This window comes from Primulina tabacum, chromosome 2 (genome assembly GCF_025594145.1).
Source record: "Primulina tabacum isolate GXHZ01 chromosome 2, ASM2559414v2, whole genome shotgun sequence".
NCBI classification, from domain to species: Eukaryota; Viridiplantae; Streptophyta; class Magnoliopsida; order Lamiales; family Gesneriaceae; genus Primulina; species Primulina tabacum.
In genome coordinates, this window is record NC_134551.1 from 33714495 (window position 1) to 33731919 (window position 17425).

Sequence of the window (17425 nt, forward strand, 5' to 3'; positions counted from 1 at the left end):
GCACATCCGCCCATGACTCGACACATGCTTTGCTATAAATCAATAGACTAAGCATATCAATCTCATGAATTGCAAATATCAATGCAATAAATTAAAGTATGTGGTTTGTGGGAAACTCAAGTCAAATCAAACTCGAGTCATATCTTCCGGTTCAACATTGATTTATATCTTTCTTTCTTGGTCTGACGAAGTCGAAGTCTCGAATTCAAATCGGTCAATACTCAATTTGGCAATGACAATATCGAGTGGTATAATATCAATACACCATTCAAATCAATACTGGATAAAATCAGAACTCAATCAAATTCTGTTACAACGGCATAACTGCACAATCTCAATATACCCAACAATACAAATCGGCATATATCAATCTCAACAACTCATAATCAATATAGACTTAATCTGATATCAAATCTATATAATCGCAATCAAATCAATTCTGAAAATGTTAACAAATTCATACGGTATCCGTTCTTCGATCCGGTTTCGATAATACAATGTATAATATCTCAAGAACACCATATATAGATCAAATCATGATTCCTTCAATTCCATATTTTCAAACCATATCAGAACATAATAAAACTTACGTTCTTTTGAAGCTCTCGTGGATAGGAGTACGGTACTGCACTCGGATTAAAAATCGGAAGGACGGATTTTACGTAAATCCCAAATCTCGAATATGAAAGTTATAGAATTCTTCAAGGAGATCTCTCGGTTCTTCTTTCTGTTGGAATATGAAGAAATAAATGGAGGGCCATTTATATCATGCATGCCGAAGGACAAATGGCTCATCCTTTAGGCTGCACGTCTTGCGCATATGCACGACCCTCCTCGGCGCGTGTCTTCTCGGCAGCTCGCGCATATGCGCGTCCTCTCCCGGCGCATATGCGTGAGGTTCTCTGCCAATCTCGCGCATATGCGCGGGTCATGTCGTGCATATGCACGAGGTTCTCTACCTACCTCGCGCATATGCGCCCGGCTGGGTTGCGCATATGCGCGAGGCTCATTCCTCGCACATAATTCATGTCTTCTTTTCGTCTTTCCCGGTCTGCCCCTTTCTGTCTATAATCACATTAATTCATAATCAATAACCGCAGATTAATAGAATAAAAATCTCGGGCATTACAAGAACATCATGGATAACAGTTTTACTATGGATAAGCTTACCCTTACCCATGTTTCTACCTTTTGAGTTGTCTCCAAAACTGATTTTTGGACAATAATACTGGATCAGTTGGGATTGCAAATCAGCATCCCCTGTCATATGTTTTGAGCATCCACTATCCAGATACCAAATTGAATCTTTTGTTGATGTACCTGTCACCTACAATCACTCACAATGAATAACTTTTGTACCCACATCTATTTGGGCCCTAAAATGATTAGTATTTTAGGAACTCAGACTTGGACCAGTCAAATTGACTTTCAGGTTGCTATGTTCTATTTAGTTTTTCCCGGATTGTGCGTGCTTGATGTGTTGTGTGCAGATGAAACAATTGTTAGAGTATGTGCCCGTCGAGCCAATTGTTGGCCGAGCGTTCACATTCGAGCTCAATGTATAAACAATATTTATTTTAATAATATTTGAAATTATTGTTTTGACACATCTTTATCTGTATACCCATGCTAGTTGCATAGTTAAAGTCCTTGAATATACGAATAGTAGAAAGAATATGAGATGCGCATATGATAAGTATCATGAAACTCATATTTTGACTAATGTATATTCTAAACAGTTCCTAGTCGATTCAGCCGCCGCTATGAAAGATAAAGACCGCTCGAATTTGAGACTCGTATCTGCGATGTGAGTACCATGTTTCATTGGTAGGGGACTCTGTGATGTCCGAGCATGCAGATAGGTACTCTTTGTAGAGTGCACTGAACAACCCTCCATAAAGGACTTTCCAAGTAGTTCTTACTTATCAAGTGGAAACGTCCTAGTTTATGGTTGTACACCATTAGTCATTACGACTCGGGACAACATTGTGACTCTATATGCTAACATTGTACTTTGGCTTGTTTACCGACTCATATGTGGACATCAGGTGGCAAGGTTTGGTATTTTGTCGAAACATATAAGAGTCGATATATTGTAGTCGGGGATTCACCGCTTACCTTCGGGTATGGATATCCTATGTGGTCTCATGTGTATGTAGTTTGAAATCTCTGATGAGAGTGTTGGTGATAATTATGAAAGGGGTTTCATAGATTACACCATCGATGCAACTACGACATGACACATAGTATCCATTCTTTGGCAACTATTGATATACCAATAGTTGTCGAATCGATCGGGATATATGAGATGAATGGACCGTACTGTACGCTAACCATAATGAAATGGTTCTTGCAGCCACTTTTTTTTGATACCTAGGGAATCATGTAAGCGATGCTATTAGACGTTTAACATGATTGGTTGTGTAACGTACAATACTTTTTACCTCTTAAAATTTGCGGAAAAATTAAAAATTTTCTTAAAAGAGTAATCAAACTTCAATTTCGATAACGTAAACCAGACGTCCCAAAAGTAGTTGCAACAAAAGATCTAAAAATAAAGTTTGACAAAAGTATTTGTTGGAAATCTCATAACCAGTAGCGTGAAATCAGAGTATTTGACATTTCATAAAAACTTAAAAACTTGGGCGGTCCTCGGGTCTAGCCTTCTGCTCAGTCCAAGCCAGCTCCTTGGTCCCCACCCCTAGTCTCCCGAAATCATCCTCACCTTCATCGATCAAGTCTAGTGAGTTTAAAGACTCAACACGTACAAACTTGAAGTATTGAGTAATACGTAATAAAACCACATGCAACTTTTAAAATAGAATGTACATACTAGAACTTGAACTTGCATAAATAAACTTGAACATATGTACATACATACATAGACGTGCCATAACATGAAACTTTTAAAATAGAACGTACATACTAGAACTTGAACTTGCATAAATAAACTTGAACATACGTACATACATACATAGACGTGCCATAACATGAAACTTTTCTTAAACGTGCTTGCATCCTTGTACATACATGAACATACATAAATTTCATCATTTTTCGTAGAGGCATGTTTCAAAGCAAGTGACCCATAACATAATTCTCCTGATCAGACTAAACCACAGTACTGGGCTGACAGGGACAAATCCACTGCCACATACATGAGATCCACGTTCATGCTTTAACGGGTGGATTGGTCCTCGTTCATGTTTTAACGCTTTCCAATCTTGATCTAAACCCGTTCATCATTTAACGGGGTGGATTGGTCCCTGCTCATGCTTTATCGCTTTCCAATGCCATACATAAATTGGTCACAAGACATTTAGCATACGTCAAAAACTTGAAATATTTTCTTTGCACGCAAACATACTTACTTGGCGTTGAGGAATTCGTTGGATCTCGTTTGGGGCCACTGCTGCAACGTACTAACAAGAGTTCAAGCACTTAATTTCCATACTTAGACATAATGATTGTGCTCACCACCCAAAATGGCAATTTTCTTATGACGTTATAAATCGCTCGGGACTTGACCTCCTTTAATCATTGTACTAAGCCACGACATCAACTCCTAAAACAAATCCTAACATGATGCGTGAACATTTTCAAAAACATAGCAGACATGAGCCTAAAATAGTGTTTTAAAAAGTCATGGACGAGCACCTAGGCGCTGGACAGTGCTGTGCTGCGGCGCTAGCAAGGCCAAAGGCCAAGCGCTGCGGCGCAACAAGGGCAGCGCCGCGGCGCCTGGCTTGCGCAGAACGGATGCTGCGGCGCTCCCTGGCGAGCGCTGCGGCGCTAATCCTGCGCACAACCAACCCAAAATAACACATTTTGATGCAATTTTAAAAGTCACGCTTAAACGACTCGAACCAATGCAACGAGACTCATCTTAGGACGCTATGACAAGGATTCAACTCAAACAAATGTCCCCAAACAACGACGCACAACAACTACGCAACATAATCCGTAAACATAAATTTTGACACCAAAAATACTTTCTACGACTTCTAGTGTAACCGAGTGCCTATCGACTCGAGACAAAACTCCAAACATCAACCCCACATCATACTCACCATGCTTACACGCAGCAGCAGTCACCCAACGTTCCCAACAATGCCTGCAACAAACAAACTTCAAGAATATATCATAACAAAATTTTCCAGAAAACGCAGTTTGAGCAGTCTTACGAAAAACACCATAACTCACTCAATTTTTATCCAAATATTTCGAGCTTACTCTCAAATCGAAGGTATCAAAAAGTTCTACGTTTTATATGTTGAAAGTTTTTCCAAAAAGTCAATCGAAAAGTCGCAGTATTTAATTTGACAGCAAAATTTGAGTTTTAGATCTAAAAATTATTTCAAAACCGATCCAACCATGTTTGCTCAAACTTCTTCATAACCTCCACATGTTTTTCATACAATTAACGTAAAAATCATTACTATGACAAGATCGGTACAGAAACGAAAGAATATATGTGCCTTTGATGTGAAAAACTCACGATACGGCGATACCGAAACGACGACTCCGACACGGGAAGGAAGCGAGGGTTGATCCAGGACGATCGTGCAACGATTTTCTTGAAATAAAATTCACGAAAATCTGCTGGAACGCAGAAGGGAACGGGGCGGCTACTCTCCCTTTTAGAACCCTAAGTTTTTCTATAAAAATTGTGCAATTGAAATGTTTATGTGTGTTTAGCGTGTATATGTGTGTGTTAGTGGTGTGTGTGCGTGTGTTAGGTGTGTGTAAAACTGTGAGTGTGTGAGTTTAGTGGTTAATTAGGGGAATTAAATGGCTAAATTAATAACTAAAAAAAATGTTAAATAAAAGTTAACCCACACTAACTTCTACAAATACCCTAATAAAAAAAAAAACAAGATGCACACTCACTAACTTTAAAAGTTTTAAAATTTCTAAAATCACTAAATACATAATTTAGGCTTTTAAAATGCTAAAAAATTTAATAACTCTATCAAAATACCCCAAACCCAACTTAAAATAAGATATCACGTTTAAAATCGCCAAAATCGTCACCGGTCTCTTTTCCTCGATCCCGCATCGAATAATCGGCTGAGACATGAAACTCGAGAAAACATTTTATCTGCATCACATAAATATAAATAATTTAAAATAATACAATTTAATAAATCATGCGTCACTAAAATCATTTTAAATTTAAATAAATGATTTAACAATTAAATAGATGCATGGGTTAAACTTGTACTGATTTTGGGCTCTACAGGTTGGGTCCTATCAGACTTGAGTTCTGACGTTCTTTTTATCAAGGAGTTGATAAGTAATAATGAAGAAACTGGGGTATGCTCATATAACGACATGTTTAGTCCTGAATCACATTGAGATGTGAACCTACTGCTAGTTGTATCAATGAACCATTGAGGGCCATACTAGTACTAGATCTCTAGATCCCGTTGAGAAGAAAAATAGTTCAATGTGTTGAACGACTTATAAAGGAGCTTATAAGCGCAAATAAAAGTAGAAGTATGACTTCTATAAAAGGATTATGGGGAATATAACTTTTAATTTGTAGAAGTGCTCCTAAATTAAAATTTGGCTAAAATAAATAATGTATTTGAAATTGTGATTTTCATAAACATTATTTTGTACTAAATTAAATTAATTCAAGTGTTGAATTAATTAAACACTAGTGGAGCTAGTAGAGTACAAATAATTAAATTAATTTAATTGTTCAATTAATTAAATAACATTGGGTCTTGTGGAGCTCAATTTGAAATAATTATTCAACTAGTGGGCTTGAGTAAATTCAAGTAAAGATTTAATTGATCGCAAATGTGCTTGAGATATTTAAATAATAGTCAATGAGCTTTGTAAATGTTACAAGTCCAAATAAATTACATGCAATGGAGGTGACGAATTGGGAGACAACTTTTTCAATAAACAAAGCATGTCATGCACATGCACCTTATAATTTTTTCAAGCACCAAGAAAAAATCTTCCCTTCTTTCCTCCCACCCCTTGGATGAAATTTTTAACCCCATTTCCATAAAAAAAATTGCTTATTCATTTGATGAATTAAAATCAAACTTCTCAATGAAAATGTCTTGCATTTCCTAGTGCAATTGTAAGGTGGTGGGCTTGATTTTGAGTAAGGAGTGCTCAAGGAAGGATTGTGGATTTGTCTACCTGTTCAAGAGCTAACAACTTAGTTGGAGCCATCATCGATTTTGTGATCGATAGGTAAATTTCTAAAAACACTCTATGTCTTTGTGTTTTATTTGTATTTTCTACACACTAGTGAGGGGTGCTTGGTTTTGCTATTGAAAAATTTTTAAAAACTTATGTTGCGCATTCCGGGCACATGTAACCGATCCTCTTTCAAGTGGTATCAAGAGCTTAGATCACTTTTTTTGTGTAGCAACTATATGATATTATATTGAAGACTATTTTTAACAACATAAGAAATCGACACAACGAATCGTTGGCCGACTTTGAGGGATGTTTCGGGGCCATGTCACTGCACATTTCAGGCAGCTGAGGGGCTGCCTATTTCGGGCAGCAAGGGCAAGCCCAAACGTTCTCACCTTTTAAATAAATAAAAAAAATTGTGTGTGTTTGTTGGAATTCGGCGACGGAGCTCTAGCAACAACGATGACGGCAGGGTTTTTCAAAAATGTTTTGGAATATCAAAGTGTCATAGGCCTTGAGTTCTTGGGCAATTAGATGGTTGGCATATTTTGTGAAATTTAAACAGGCCAAATAATTTTTGGTGAAAAATGTTTTTTTGGACCCTTAAGTTTAAATCTACAAAATATGTATATATTATCTCATAAAATAAATAATTGAAGTTGGACTTTAATTATTTATAGTAAATGGTGATTTACAAGAAATTCAGTTATAAATAAATTAATTTGAAAGTAGACAAAGGAGTTTGTTCACTTTGTTGATTTAATTTATAATCGTGGCGGTTAGTGATTGGATCAAGACCTATAATATTCGATCAATTGATTATTGTGATAATTAATTGATGGTATATGGTATGTGATATTATGCATGAAAGATGATCAAAATCCCAAACCCGATTTTCTAGGTGTATGCTAGGATATTTTGTGTTGAATGATTGTAATAATTATCAATTTATAAGTGGGCTTGGTTTATAACCCGTTCCCACCCCATGAGATATATCCCTATTTTCCATGGATATTTATTTGTAAATATTAGTATAAGAAAGATCAAGATTGGAAGATGGTGGGCCATGATAATTATGAAGATCGAAGACATGTAAATATTGTAAGTTTATGTAATTATATATTTGCATTCATTGCATTCCCTAGGATTGGACCTAGGCCCGTTCTTGGCTCACACATGCCATTAGTATTGGGGCGATTTATAATCCTTGTTGGTTTACTGTTTATAATATATTCACGATATATTAAAAATAATGAGGATGTGCGTTATTATTATTATAATAACTAAGTTTCATAAATCCGGCAAACATACGATCAAACATGGCAAGATTTTAAATAAAATTAATGATGAGACCTTTCAAAATTAAAAAACCCTCATTTTGATTAAGAATCAAAATTAATATCAAGCCCGGAAAGGAGAATTATAAAGGTGTTTATAATTTCCTTGTCTTCCATCGACAATGGATGCATGGCGAACGCTACCCGTTCTCAGTGCTCGGGTCATATTATTGGGGGAGTCCTGGACGTCGGAAAGTTGTGATATCTATTGTTATGGTGATGTGAACTACGCGGAACTCCCATGATTTCAGCTCATATTATTGAGGGAACTCATGGCGACCGTCCATTAAGGTTTAATATTGATGGGTAAGGCTTGACACATATAGATGAAAGACGTTTTATTATTGGGTACTAATCATACCTGAGACAAAAATTTACGTATAGGGTTGCATGGAGATGCAATTGAAAACTACCTTTTAGGAATTATGATTGGCCGATATTATTTGGGCATAATTTGATAATTTTGTTAGAGTAGGTGCCCGTCGAGCCAAGTGTTGGCCGAGTGTTTACAATGAAACTCTATGTATAAACAATCTTTATTTTAATAATATTTGAATTTATTATTTTGGCACATCTTTATCTGTATACCCATGCTAGTTGCATAGTTAAAGTCCTTGAATATACAAATAGTAGAAAGAATATGAGATGCTCATATGATGAGTATCATGAAACTCATATTTGGAATACTGTATATTCTAAACAGTTCCTAGTCGATTTAGCCGCCGCTAAGAAGGATATAGGCCGCTCGAGTTTGAGACTAGTATCTGCGATGTGAGTACCATGTTTCATTGGTAGGGGACATTGTGATGTCCGAGCATGCAGATAGGTGCTCCTGGTAGAGTGCACAGAACAACCCTCCATAAAGGACTTTCCAAGTGATTCTCACTTATCGAGTGGAAACGTCCTAGTTTATGGTTGTACACCATTAGTCCTTATGACCTGGGATAACATTGAGACTCTATGTGCTAGCATTGCACTTTGACTTGTTTACCAACTCTCAAGGGGTCATCAGGTGGCAAGGTTGGGTGTTTTGTCGAAACATATAGGAGTCGATGCATTGTAGTCGGGGATTCACAGCTTACCTTCGGGTATGGATATCCTATGTGTATGTAGTATGAAATATCTGATCAGAGTATGGTGGTAATTATGAAAGGGGTTTCATAGATTACACCGTCGATGCAACTACGACATGACATATAGTATGGATTCATTGACAACTCTCGATATACTAATGTTGAATCGGTCGGGATATATGAGTTGAAGGGACCGTACTGTACGCTAACCATAATTGAATGGTTCTTGCAGGCATTATCATTTGATACCTAAGGAATCATGTAAGCGATGCTGCTAGGCGTTTAACATGATTGGTTGGATACTATCAGACTTGAGTTCTGACGTTCTTATTATCAAGGAGTTGATAAGTAAGAATGGAGCAATTGGGGTATGCTCGTATAAGGACATGTTTAGTCCGAATCACATGGAGATGTGAACCCACGGCTAGTTGTATCATTGAACCATTGAGGGTCACACAAGTGCTAACTTTTTAGATCCTGTTGAGACGTAAAATAGGTCAATGTGTTGAACGGCTTATAAAGGAGTTTATAAGCGTAAGGAAAAATAGAAGTATGACTTCTATAAGAAAAATGTAACTTTTAATTTGAGGAAGTGTTCCTAAATTAAAAGTTGGCCAAATAAATAATGTATTTGAAAATTATGATTTTCATAATTATTATTATGGACTTAATAAAATTAATTTAAGTGTTGAATTAATTAAACACTAGTGGATCTAGTAGAGTCCAAATAATTAAATTAATTCAAGTGTTGAATTAATTAAATAACATTGGGCCTTGTAGAGCCCAATTAGAAATAATAATTAAACTAGTGGACTTGAGTAATATCAAGTAAAGTTTAAATTGACTCAAATGTGTTTGAGACATTGAATTAAAAGTCCATGGGCCTTGTAATTGTTACAAGCCGAAATAGAATTGCATGCATGAGAGATGAAAGGTTGGGAGACAACTTTTTCAATGTCCAAGGCATGACATGCTTTTGGGACACCACAACCTTTTTAAAAAACCAAGAAAAGTCTCCCCTTCTCTACTTGGACCTGGCTTGGATGAAATTTAGCTCATTTTTCTCCACCATTTTTGCTTCTTCACTTGTTGATGAAAGCACACACTTCTCAAAGAAAAATACTCTAATTTTTCTAGTGGAAAATTAGAGTGGATCTACCTTGTTAGTGGTGGACCTAATTTGAAGAAAAGAGTCCAAAAGAAAGGTGAAGCTTGTAGATTGTCATCCTTGAAGAGCTTAGTTGTTTATCAACTGAGTTGGAGCCATTACATCAATCTCAAGAGATTGATATGTAAAAATCTCTAACACCCTATGTATGACATTTCGTGTTTTGTATTTGCTACACACTATAGCTTAGGGTGCTCGATTTTGTTTTCTTGTTGAAAACAAATTTTTGAAACTTCTGTTGTGCATTAGGACACCGTAACCGATCCCCTTTCAAGTGGTATCATGAGCTAAGGATACTATTTTGTGTAGCATTTACATAATATTGTATTGAGGTCTATTTCTAACCGCATGAGAAGAATTTTTGCAACAAAATCAAGGCCGTATTTTCGGGATTTTGGGGCAGCAAGTTGGTGCCCATTTCGGGCAGCTTGGGCTGCCCGAAACGGACAGCAAGGGCAGCCCCTGAACAGCCCCATGATTTTTAAATAAAAAAAAATTTTGTTGGCCGGAATCCGGCGACGGAGCTCAGGCGATGGTGATGACGACTAGGGTTTCCAAAAGTGTTTTGGAATATCAAAGTGTCATGAGCCTTGAAGTTGTTGGGCCATTAGATGGCTAATACAATTTGTGAATTTAAATGGGCCAAAATGTTTTTGGTGAAAAATGAGTTTTTTGGCCCTTAAGTTTAAATCCACAAAAGTTGTACATATTATCTCATGAAATAAATAATTGAAGTTGGACTTTAATTATTTATAGTAAATTGTGATTTATAAGAAATTCGGTTATAAATAAATTAATTAGAAAGTAAACAAAGGAGTTTGTATACTTTGTTAATTTAGTTTATAATCGTGGCGGTTAGTGATTGGATCAAGATATATAATATTGGATCAATTAATTATTGTGATAATTAATTGATGGTGTATGATATGTGATATTATGCATGAAGGATGATCAAAAGCCCAAGCCCAATTTTCTAGGTGTATGCTAGGATATTTTGTGTTGAATGATTGTAATAATTATCAAATTTCAAATGGGCTTGGTTTATGGCCCGTTCCCACCCCATGAGATGTATCCCTGTTTGCCATGGATATTTATTTGTAAATATTAGAATATGGAAGATCAAGATTGGAAGATGGTGGCCTTGATGATTATGAAGATCGAAGACATGTAAATATTGGAAGCTTATGTAATAATGGCATTTGCATCCCTTGCATTTCCCTAGTACTGGACCTAGGTCCGTGCTTAGCTCACACGGGCCATTAGTTTTGGGGCGATTGATCATCCTTGTTTTGTTTACTGTTTATAATATATGCATGATATGTTATAAATAATGAGTATGTGCGTTATTATTATGATAATAACAAAGTTGCATGAATCCGGCAAACATACGATCAAACATGGCGAGTTTTTTAAATAAAATTCATGATGAGACCTTTCAAAATTAAAAACCCTCATTTTGAATAAGATTCAAAATTAATATCAAGCCCGAAAAGGGGAATTATAAATTTGTTTATAATTTTCATGTCTTCCATCGACAATGGGTGCATGTTGAACGCTACCCGTGCTCGGGGTTTGGCTCATATTATTGGGGGGGCCCTGGGTGCCGGAAAGCTGTGACATCCATTGACACGGTGATGTGAACTACGTGGAACTCCAATGATTTCGGCTCATATTATTGAGAGAACTCATGGCGACCGTCCATTAAGGTTCAACATCGATCGGTAAGGCTTGACACGTAAAGATGGACGATGTCATATTATTGGGTCCTAATCAAACGTGAGACAAAAGTTTACGTAGAGGGTTGCATGGAGATGCAATTGGAAACTACCTTTTAGGAATTGTGATTGGCTGATATTATTCGGGATCATAATTCGCTAATTGGACCTTGCGTACCTACTAAGGAAAGGAGTTTCCCGTTTCACTACGTCTCCCCTTCTCTACTTGGACATGGCTTGGATGAAATTTAGCTCATTTTTCTCCACCATTTTTGCTTCTTCACTTGTTGATGAAAGCACACACTTCTCAAAGAAAAATACTCTAATTTTTCTAGTGGAAAATTAGAGTGGATCTACCTTGTTAGTGGTGGACCCAATTTGAAGAAAGGAGTCCAAAAGAAAGGTGAAGCTTGTAGATTGTCATCCTTGAAGAGCTTAGTTGTTTATCAACTGAGTTGGAGCCATTACATCAATCTCAAGAGATTGATATGTAAAAATCTCTAACACCCTATGTATGACATTTCGTGTTTTGTATTTGCTACACACTATAGCTTAGGGTGCTCGATTTTGTTTTCTTGTTGAAAACAAATTTTTGAAACTTCTGTTGTGCATTAGGACACCGTAACCGATCCCCTTTCAAGTGGTATCATGAGCTAAGGATACTATTTTGTGTAGCATTTACATAATATTGTATTGAGGTCTATTTCTAACCGCATGAGAAGAATTTTTGCAACAAAATCAAGGCCGTATTTTCGGGATTTTGGGGCAGCAAGTTGGTTCCCATTTCGGGCAGCTTGGGCTGCCCGAAACGGACAGCAAGGGCAGCCCCTGAACAGCCCCATGATTTTTAAATAAAAAAAAATTTTGTTGGCCGGAATCCGGCGACGGAGCTCAGGCGATGGTGATGACGACTAGGGTTTCCAAAAGTGTTTTGGAATATCAAAGTGTCATGAGCCTTGAAGTTGTTGGGCCATTAGATGGCTAATACAATTTGTGAATTTAAATGGACCAAAATGTTTTTGGTGAAAAATGAGTTTTTTGGCCCTTAAGTTTAAATCCACAAAAGTTGTACATATTATCTCATGAAATAAATAATTGAAGTTGGACTTTAATTATTTATAGTAAATTGTGATTTATAAGAAATTCGGTTATAAATAAATTAATTAGAAAGTAAACAAATGAGTTTGTATACTTTGTTAATTTAGTTTATAATCGTGGCGGTTAGTGATTGGATCAAGATATATAATATTGGATCAATTAATTATTGTGATAATTAATTGATGGTGTATGATATGTGATATTATGCATGAAGGATGATCAAAAGCCCAAGCCCAATTTTCTAGGTGTATGCTAGGATATTTTGTGTTGAATGATTGTAATAATTATCAAATTTCAAATGGGCTTGGTTTATGGCCCGTTCCCACCCCATGAGATGTATCCCTGTTTGCCATGGATATTTATTTGTAAATATTAGAATATGGAAGATCAAGATTGGAAGATGGTGGCCTTGATGATTATGAAGATCGAAGACATGTAAATATTGGAAGCTTATGTAATAATGGCATTTGCATCCCTTGCATTTCCCTAGTACTGGACCTAGGTCCGTGCTTAGCTCACACGGGCCATTAGTTTTGGGGCGATTGATCATCCTTGTTTTGTTTACTGTTTATAATATATGCATGATATGTTATAAATAATGAGTATGTGCGTTATTATTATGATAATAACAAAGTTGCATGAATCCGGCAAACATACGATCAAACATGGCGAGTTTTTTAAATAAAATTCATGATGAGACCTTTCAAAATTAAAAACCCTCATTTTGAATAAGATTCAAAATTAATATCAAGCCCGAAAAGGGGAATTATAAATTTGTTTATAATTTTCATGTCTTCCATCGACAATGGGTGCATGTTGAACGCTACCCGTGCTCGGGGTTTGGCTCATATTATTGGGGGGGCCCTGGGTGCCGGAAAGCTGTGACATCCATTGACACGGTGATGTGAACTACGTGGAACTCCAATGATTTCGGCTCATATTATTGAGAGAACTCATGGCGACCGTCCATTAAGGTTCAACATCGATCGGTAAGGCTTGACACGTAAAGATGGACGATGTCATATTATTGGGTCCTAATCAAACGTGAGACAAAAGTTTACGTAGAGGGTTGCATGGAGATGCAATTGGAAACTACCTTTTAGGAATTGTGATTGGCTGATATTATTCGGGATCATAATTCGCTAATTGGACCTTGCGTACCTACTAAGGAAAGGAGTTTCCCGTTTTCACTAGATGGTAGTGAAAGATGTCTAAAAAGTGGGAGTAAAAAATTTATGAAGTAAAAGTCCATATATAACGCCCCAGATTCGACGACTGTCCTCACTGTATCAAGACGAGTCTTTCCAGCGTGCCTATGTCCTCACTCACACGCACCCTGGGAAACTTCCCAGGAGGTCACCCATCCCAAAATTGCCCCAAGTCAAGCACGCTTAATTTTGGAGTTCTTATGTGATGAGCTACCGAAAAGAATATGCACCTTCGTGATATGAGTAGTACAAATCAAATCTTTTAAGCTCTCTTCAACTGTACAGTCCATTACATTGAACAGTCTCAGAATCCCTCTCATTCTCGTGTGGGTTCGGTTCATTCATGTTCCCTTCACCTAGAAGCCTGCCAGGAGCCGCTCATTGTCCGTGCAACTGATGGCACCGGCGATCACCCCCCGCCCTCTTCGGCCCCGGGCCTCACATGCCCACCAGCTTCCGCTTGGTTCGTCCCCGAACCACACCGTACTAAGAGAGGTCGGCTCTGATACCACTTGTAACGCCCCAGATTCGACGACTGTCGTCACTGTATCAAGACGAGTCTTTCCAGCGTGCTTATGTCCTCACTCACACGCACCCTGGGAAACTTCCCAGGAGGTCACCCATCCCAAAATTGCCCCAAGTCAAGCACGCTTAACTTTGGAGTTCTTATGTGATGAGCTACCGAAAAAAAGATGCACCTTCGTGATATGAGTAGTACAAATCAAATCTTTTAAGCCCTCTTCAACTGTACAGTCCATTACATTGAACAGTCTCGGAATCCCTCTCATTCCCGTGTGGGTTCGGTTCATTCATGTTCCCTTCACCTAGAAGCCTGCCAGGAGCCGCTCATTGTCCGTGCAACTGATGGCACCGACGATCACCCCCCGCCCTCTTCGGCCCCGGGCCTCACACCATACTTCATATCTTACTAAATATTTTAAAATAGTCATTAACATTTATCTGTTTTACTTTTCAATACTTTTTGACAATGTCTTCGATTCGCAATCCGCTATCTGTAATACTTGACAAACACGTATTACCCGGACCTAATTACCTCAATTGGCTAAGAAATCTGAAAATCGTCTTGAATTCGGAAAGGATAGCGTATAAACTTACTAAGTCGTCCCCTTTTGAGGCTCCGACTGACTGCACTTCTGAGAATTGCAGACTTACAAGGAATGGTGTGACCATGACTTGAAAGCCAAGTGTTATATGCAAGCTTCTATGAAAGATGAGAAGTCGGTTCTTTATGTGGGCTCTTCATCTGGTACGAAGACTGGTCCAGCTGGGAAGGGAAAGAAGAGTTCTTTCCAACATCCCAAGAAGAACGTGCCCTTGAAGAGGCAAGCTCCGAATCCCGTTGTGCAGCCACACCAGTAAAGGCTGACAAGACTGCTGATATTTGTCATCACTGCTAAAAGCCTGGACATTGGAGGCGTAACTGCAGAGAATATCTTGCCCAGAAGAGTTCTGGAAATGGTATGTTCTACATTGAATTAAACATTTCAATTAACTCTACTTCTTGGGTATTGGATACCGGCAGTGGCTCACATCACTGTAATGATTTACAAAGGATTGAAGAAGTAGGAGACTTAGAGAAGGTGAGACCTTAAGGTTGGGCAATGGAGCAAGAGTTGCTGCCAAGGCCGTGGGAAATGTTTTCTTATTGTTGAACAATGATTTTAAGTTGATTTTAAGAGATGTTTAGTTAGTACCTGATTTGGTGAAAAAACATTGTTTCCATTTCTATGCTTGATAAAAATGGATATTCTTGTTTATTTAGCAAAGGAGTTTGCAACATTTACAAGAATGAATGTTTAATTGGTACTGGAGAACTTGAAAAACGATCTCTATAACTTAAAATTAAAAGATATTCCACTAAACAATGTCAAAGCAATAACAACAACAAACAAGCGAAAACTAGATACTCTAAATTCGGCACAATTATGGCATGCTGGATTAGGACATATTTTCCTAAGAAGGATGAACAAGCTAGTGGGAGTGGGCATATTTGATATGTCTGATATTAATGCCCTCACGACTTGTGAATCCTGTCTAAAAGGAAAGATGACCAAAATTCCCTTTAAGGACCACGTGGAGCGAGCCAAAGGGTTATTGGATTTGATCCATATCGATGTGTGCGGTCCGCTTAGCATCACCACTAAGCATGGACATGCCTACTTCATCACATTTACCGATTACTTTTCGAGGTATGGGTATGTGTATTTGATGAAATACAAGTTTGAAACCTTTGAAAGGTTCAAAAAATTCAGAAGTGAAGTAGACAAACAGTTGGGACGAAACATCAAGACACTTCGATCGGATCGAGGTCGTGAGTACTTGAGTGCCGAGTTCCAAGAGTATCTTAGGGAGAATGGGATTCTCTCGCAGTGGACTCCGCCCGCTACACTGCAGTTGAATGGTGTTTCGGAGCGTCGTAACCGGACTTTGATGGACATTATGTTGGGGTTCATGGAGTTGCCGCCATCCTTTTGGGGATATGCGCTTGAGGCAGCGGCACTGTTGTTGAACAATGTCCATTCAAAGGCAGTTGATAAGACACCATATGAGATATGGATGGGTAAGCCTCCCAAGTATTCTTATCTTAGAATATGGGGGTGTCCTGCTTATGTGAAGCAGGTAGTGGGAGATAAATTGGATAGTCGATCCATTTTATGTTACTTTGTGGGATATCCAAGGAATTCAGTTCGATATTATTTCTATCATCTCCAAGAAACAAAGGTGTTTGTTTCTATGAATGCAACTTTTTTGGAAAAGGAATTTCTATTAGATACAAGAAGGGAGATGATAGAACTCGAAGAGGTTAGAGAGACACCCACAATTGAAGAACCCACACCCGAAGAGCCAAGAGAGGAGATACAAGCTCCTAGAAGATCCGAGAGAGTCTCGAGACCACCTATGAGGTATGGTCTGCTTCTTGAAGAAGGCCATGATGAGCCTAACCATGGATGTGATCCAAGGACCTTCAAGGAAGCGTTATCCGATACCGATTCATCCAAGTGGCTTGAAGCAATGGAATCTGAGATGAATTCCATGCATTCGAACCAAGTGTGGAATCTCGTGGATCCACCAGAGGGAATTGTTCCCATAGTGTGTAAATGGATTTACAAGAGGAAACTTGGGGCGGATGGGAAGGTATTGACCTTCAAGGCGCGATTGGTGGCAAAAGGATATACTCAAAGACAAGGAGTTGACTTTGAGGAAACCTTTTCTCCAGTTGCAATGTTCAAGTCCATTAGGATATTGCTAGCCATAGATGCATGGTATGACTATGAGATATGGCAGATGAATGTCAAGACAGCCTTTCTTAATGGGGATATTAAGGAAGAGATTTACATGTCTCAACCTGAAGGGTTTACATCTGTCGGAAGTGAGCATATGCTATGCAAACTTCAGAGATCTATTTATGGTCTAAAGCAGGCATCTAGGAGTTGGAACCTTAGATTCGCTAGTACAATCAAAGAGTTTGGTTTTCCTAAGAATTCTGAGGAACCCTGTGTGTATAAGAAGGTCAGTGGGAGTGCTGTGACATTCTTGGTGCTTTATGTTGATGACATTCTACTCATTGGGAATGATGTAGGAATGTTGCAATCAACTAAGATATGGTTAGCCAGTAGGTTCTCGATGCAAGACTTGGGTG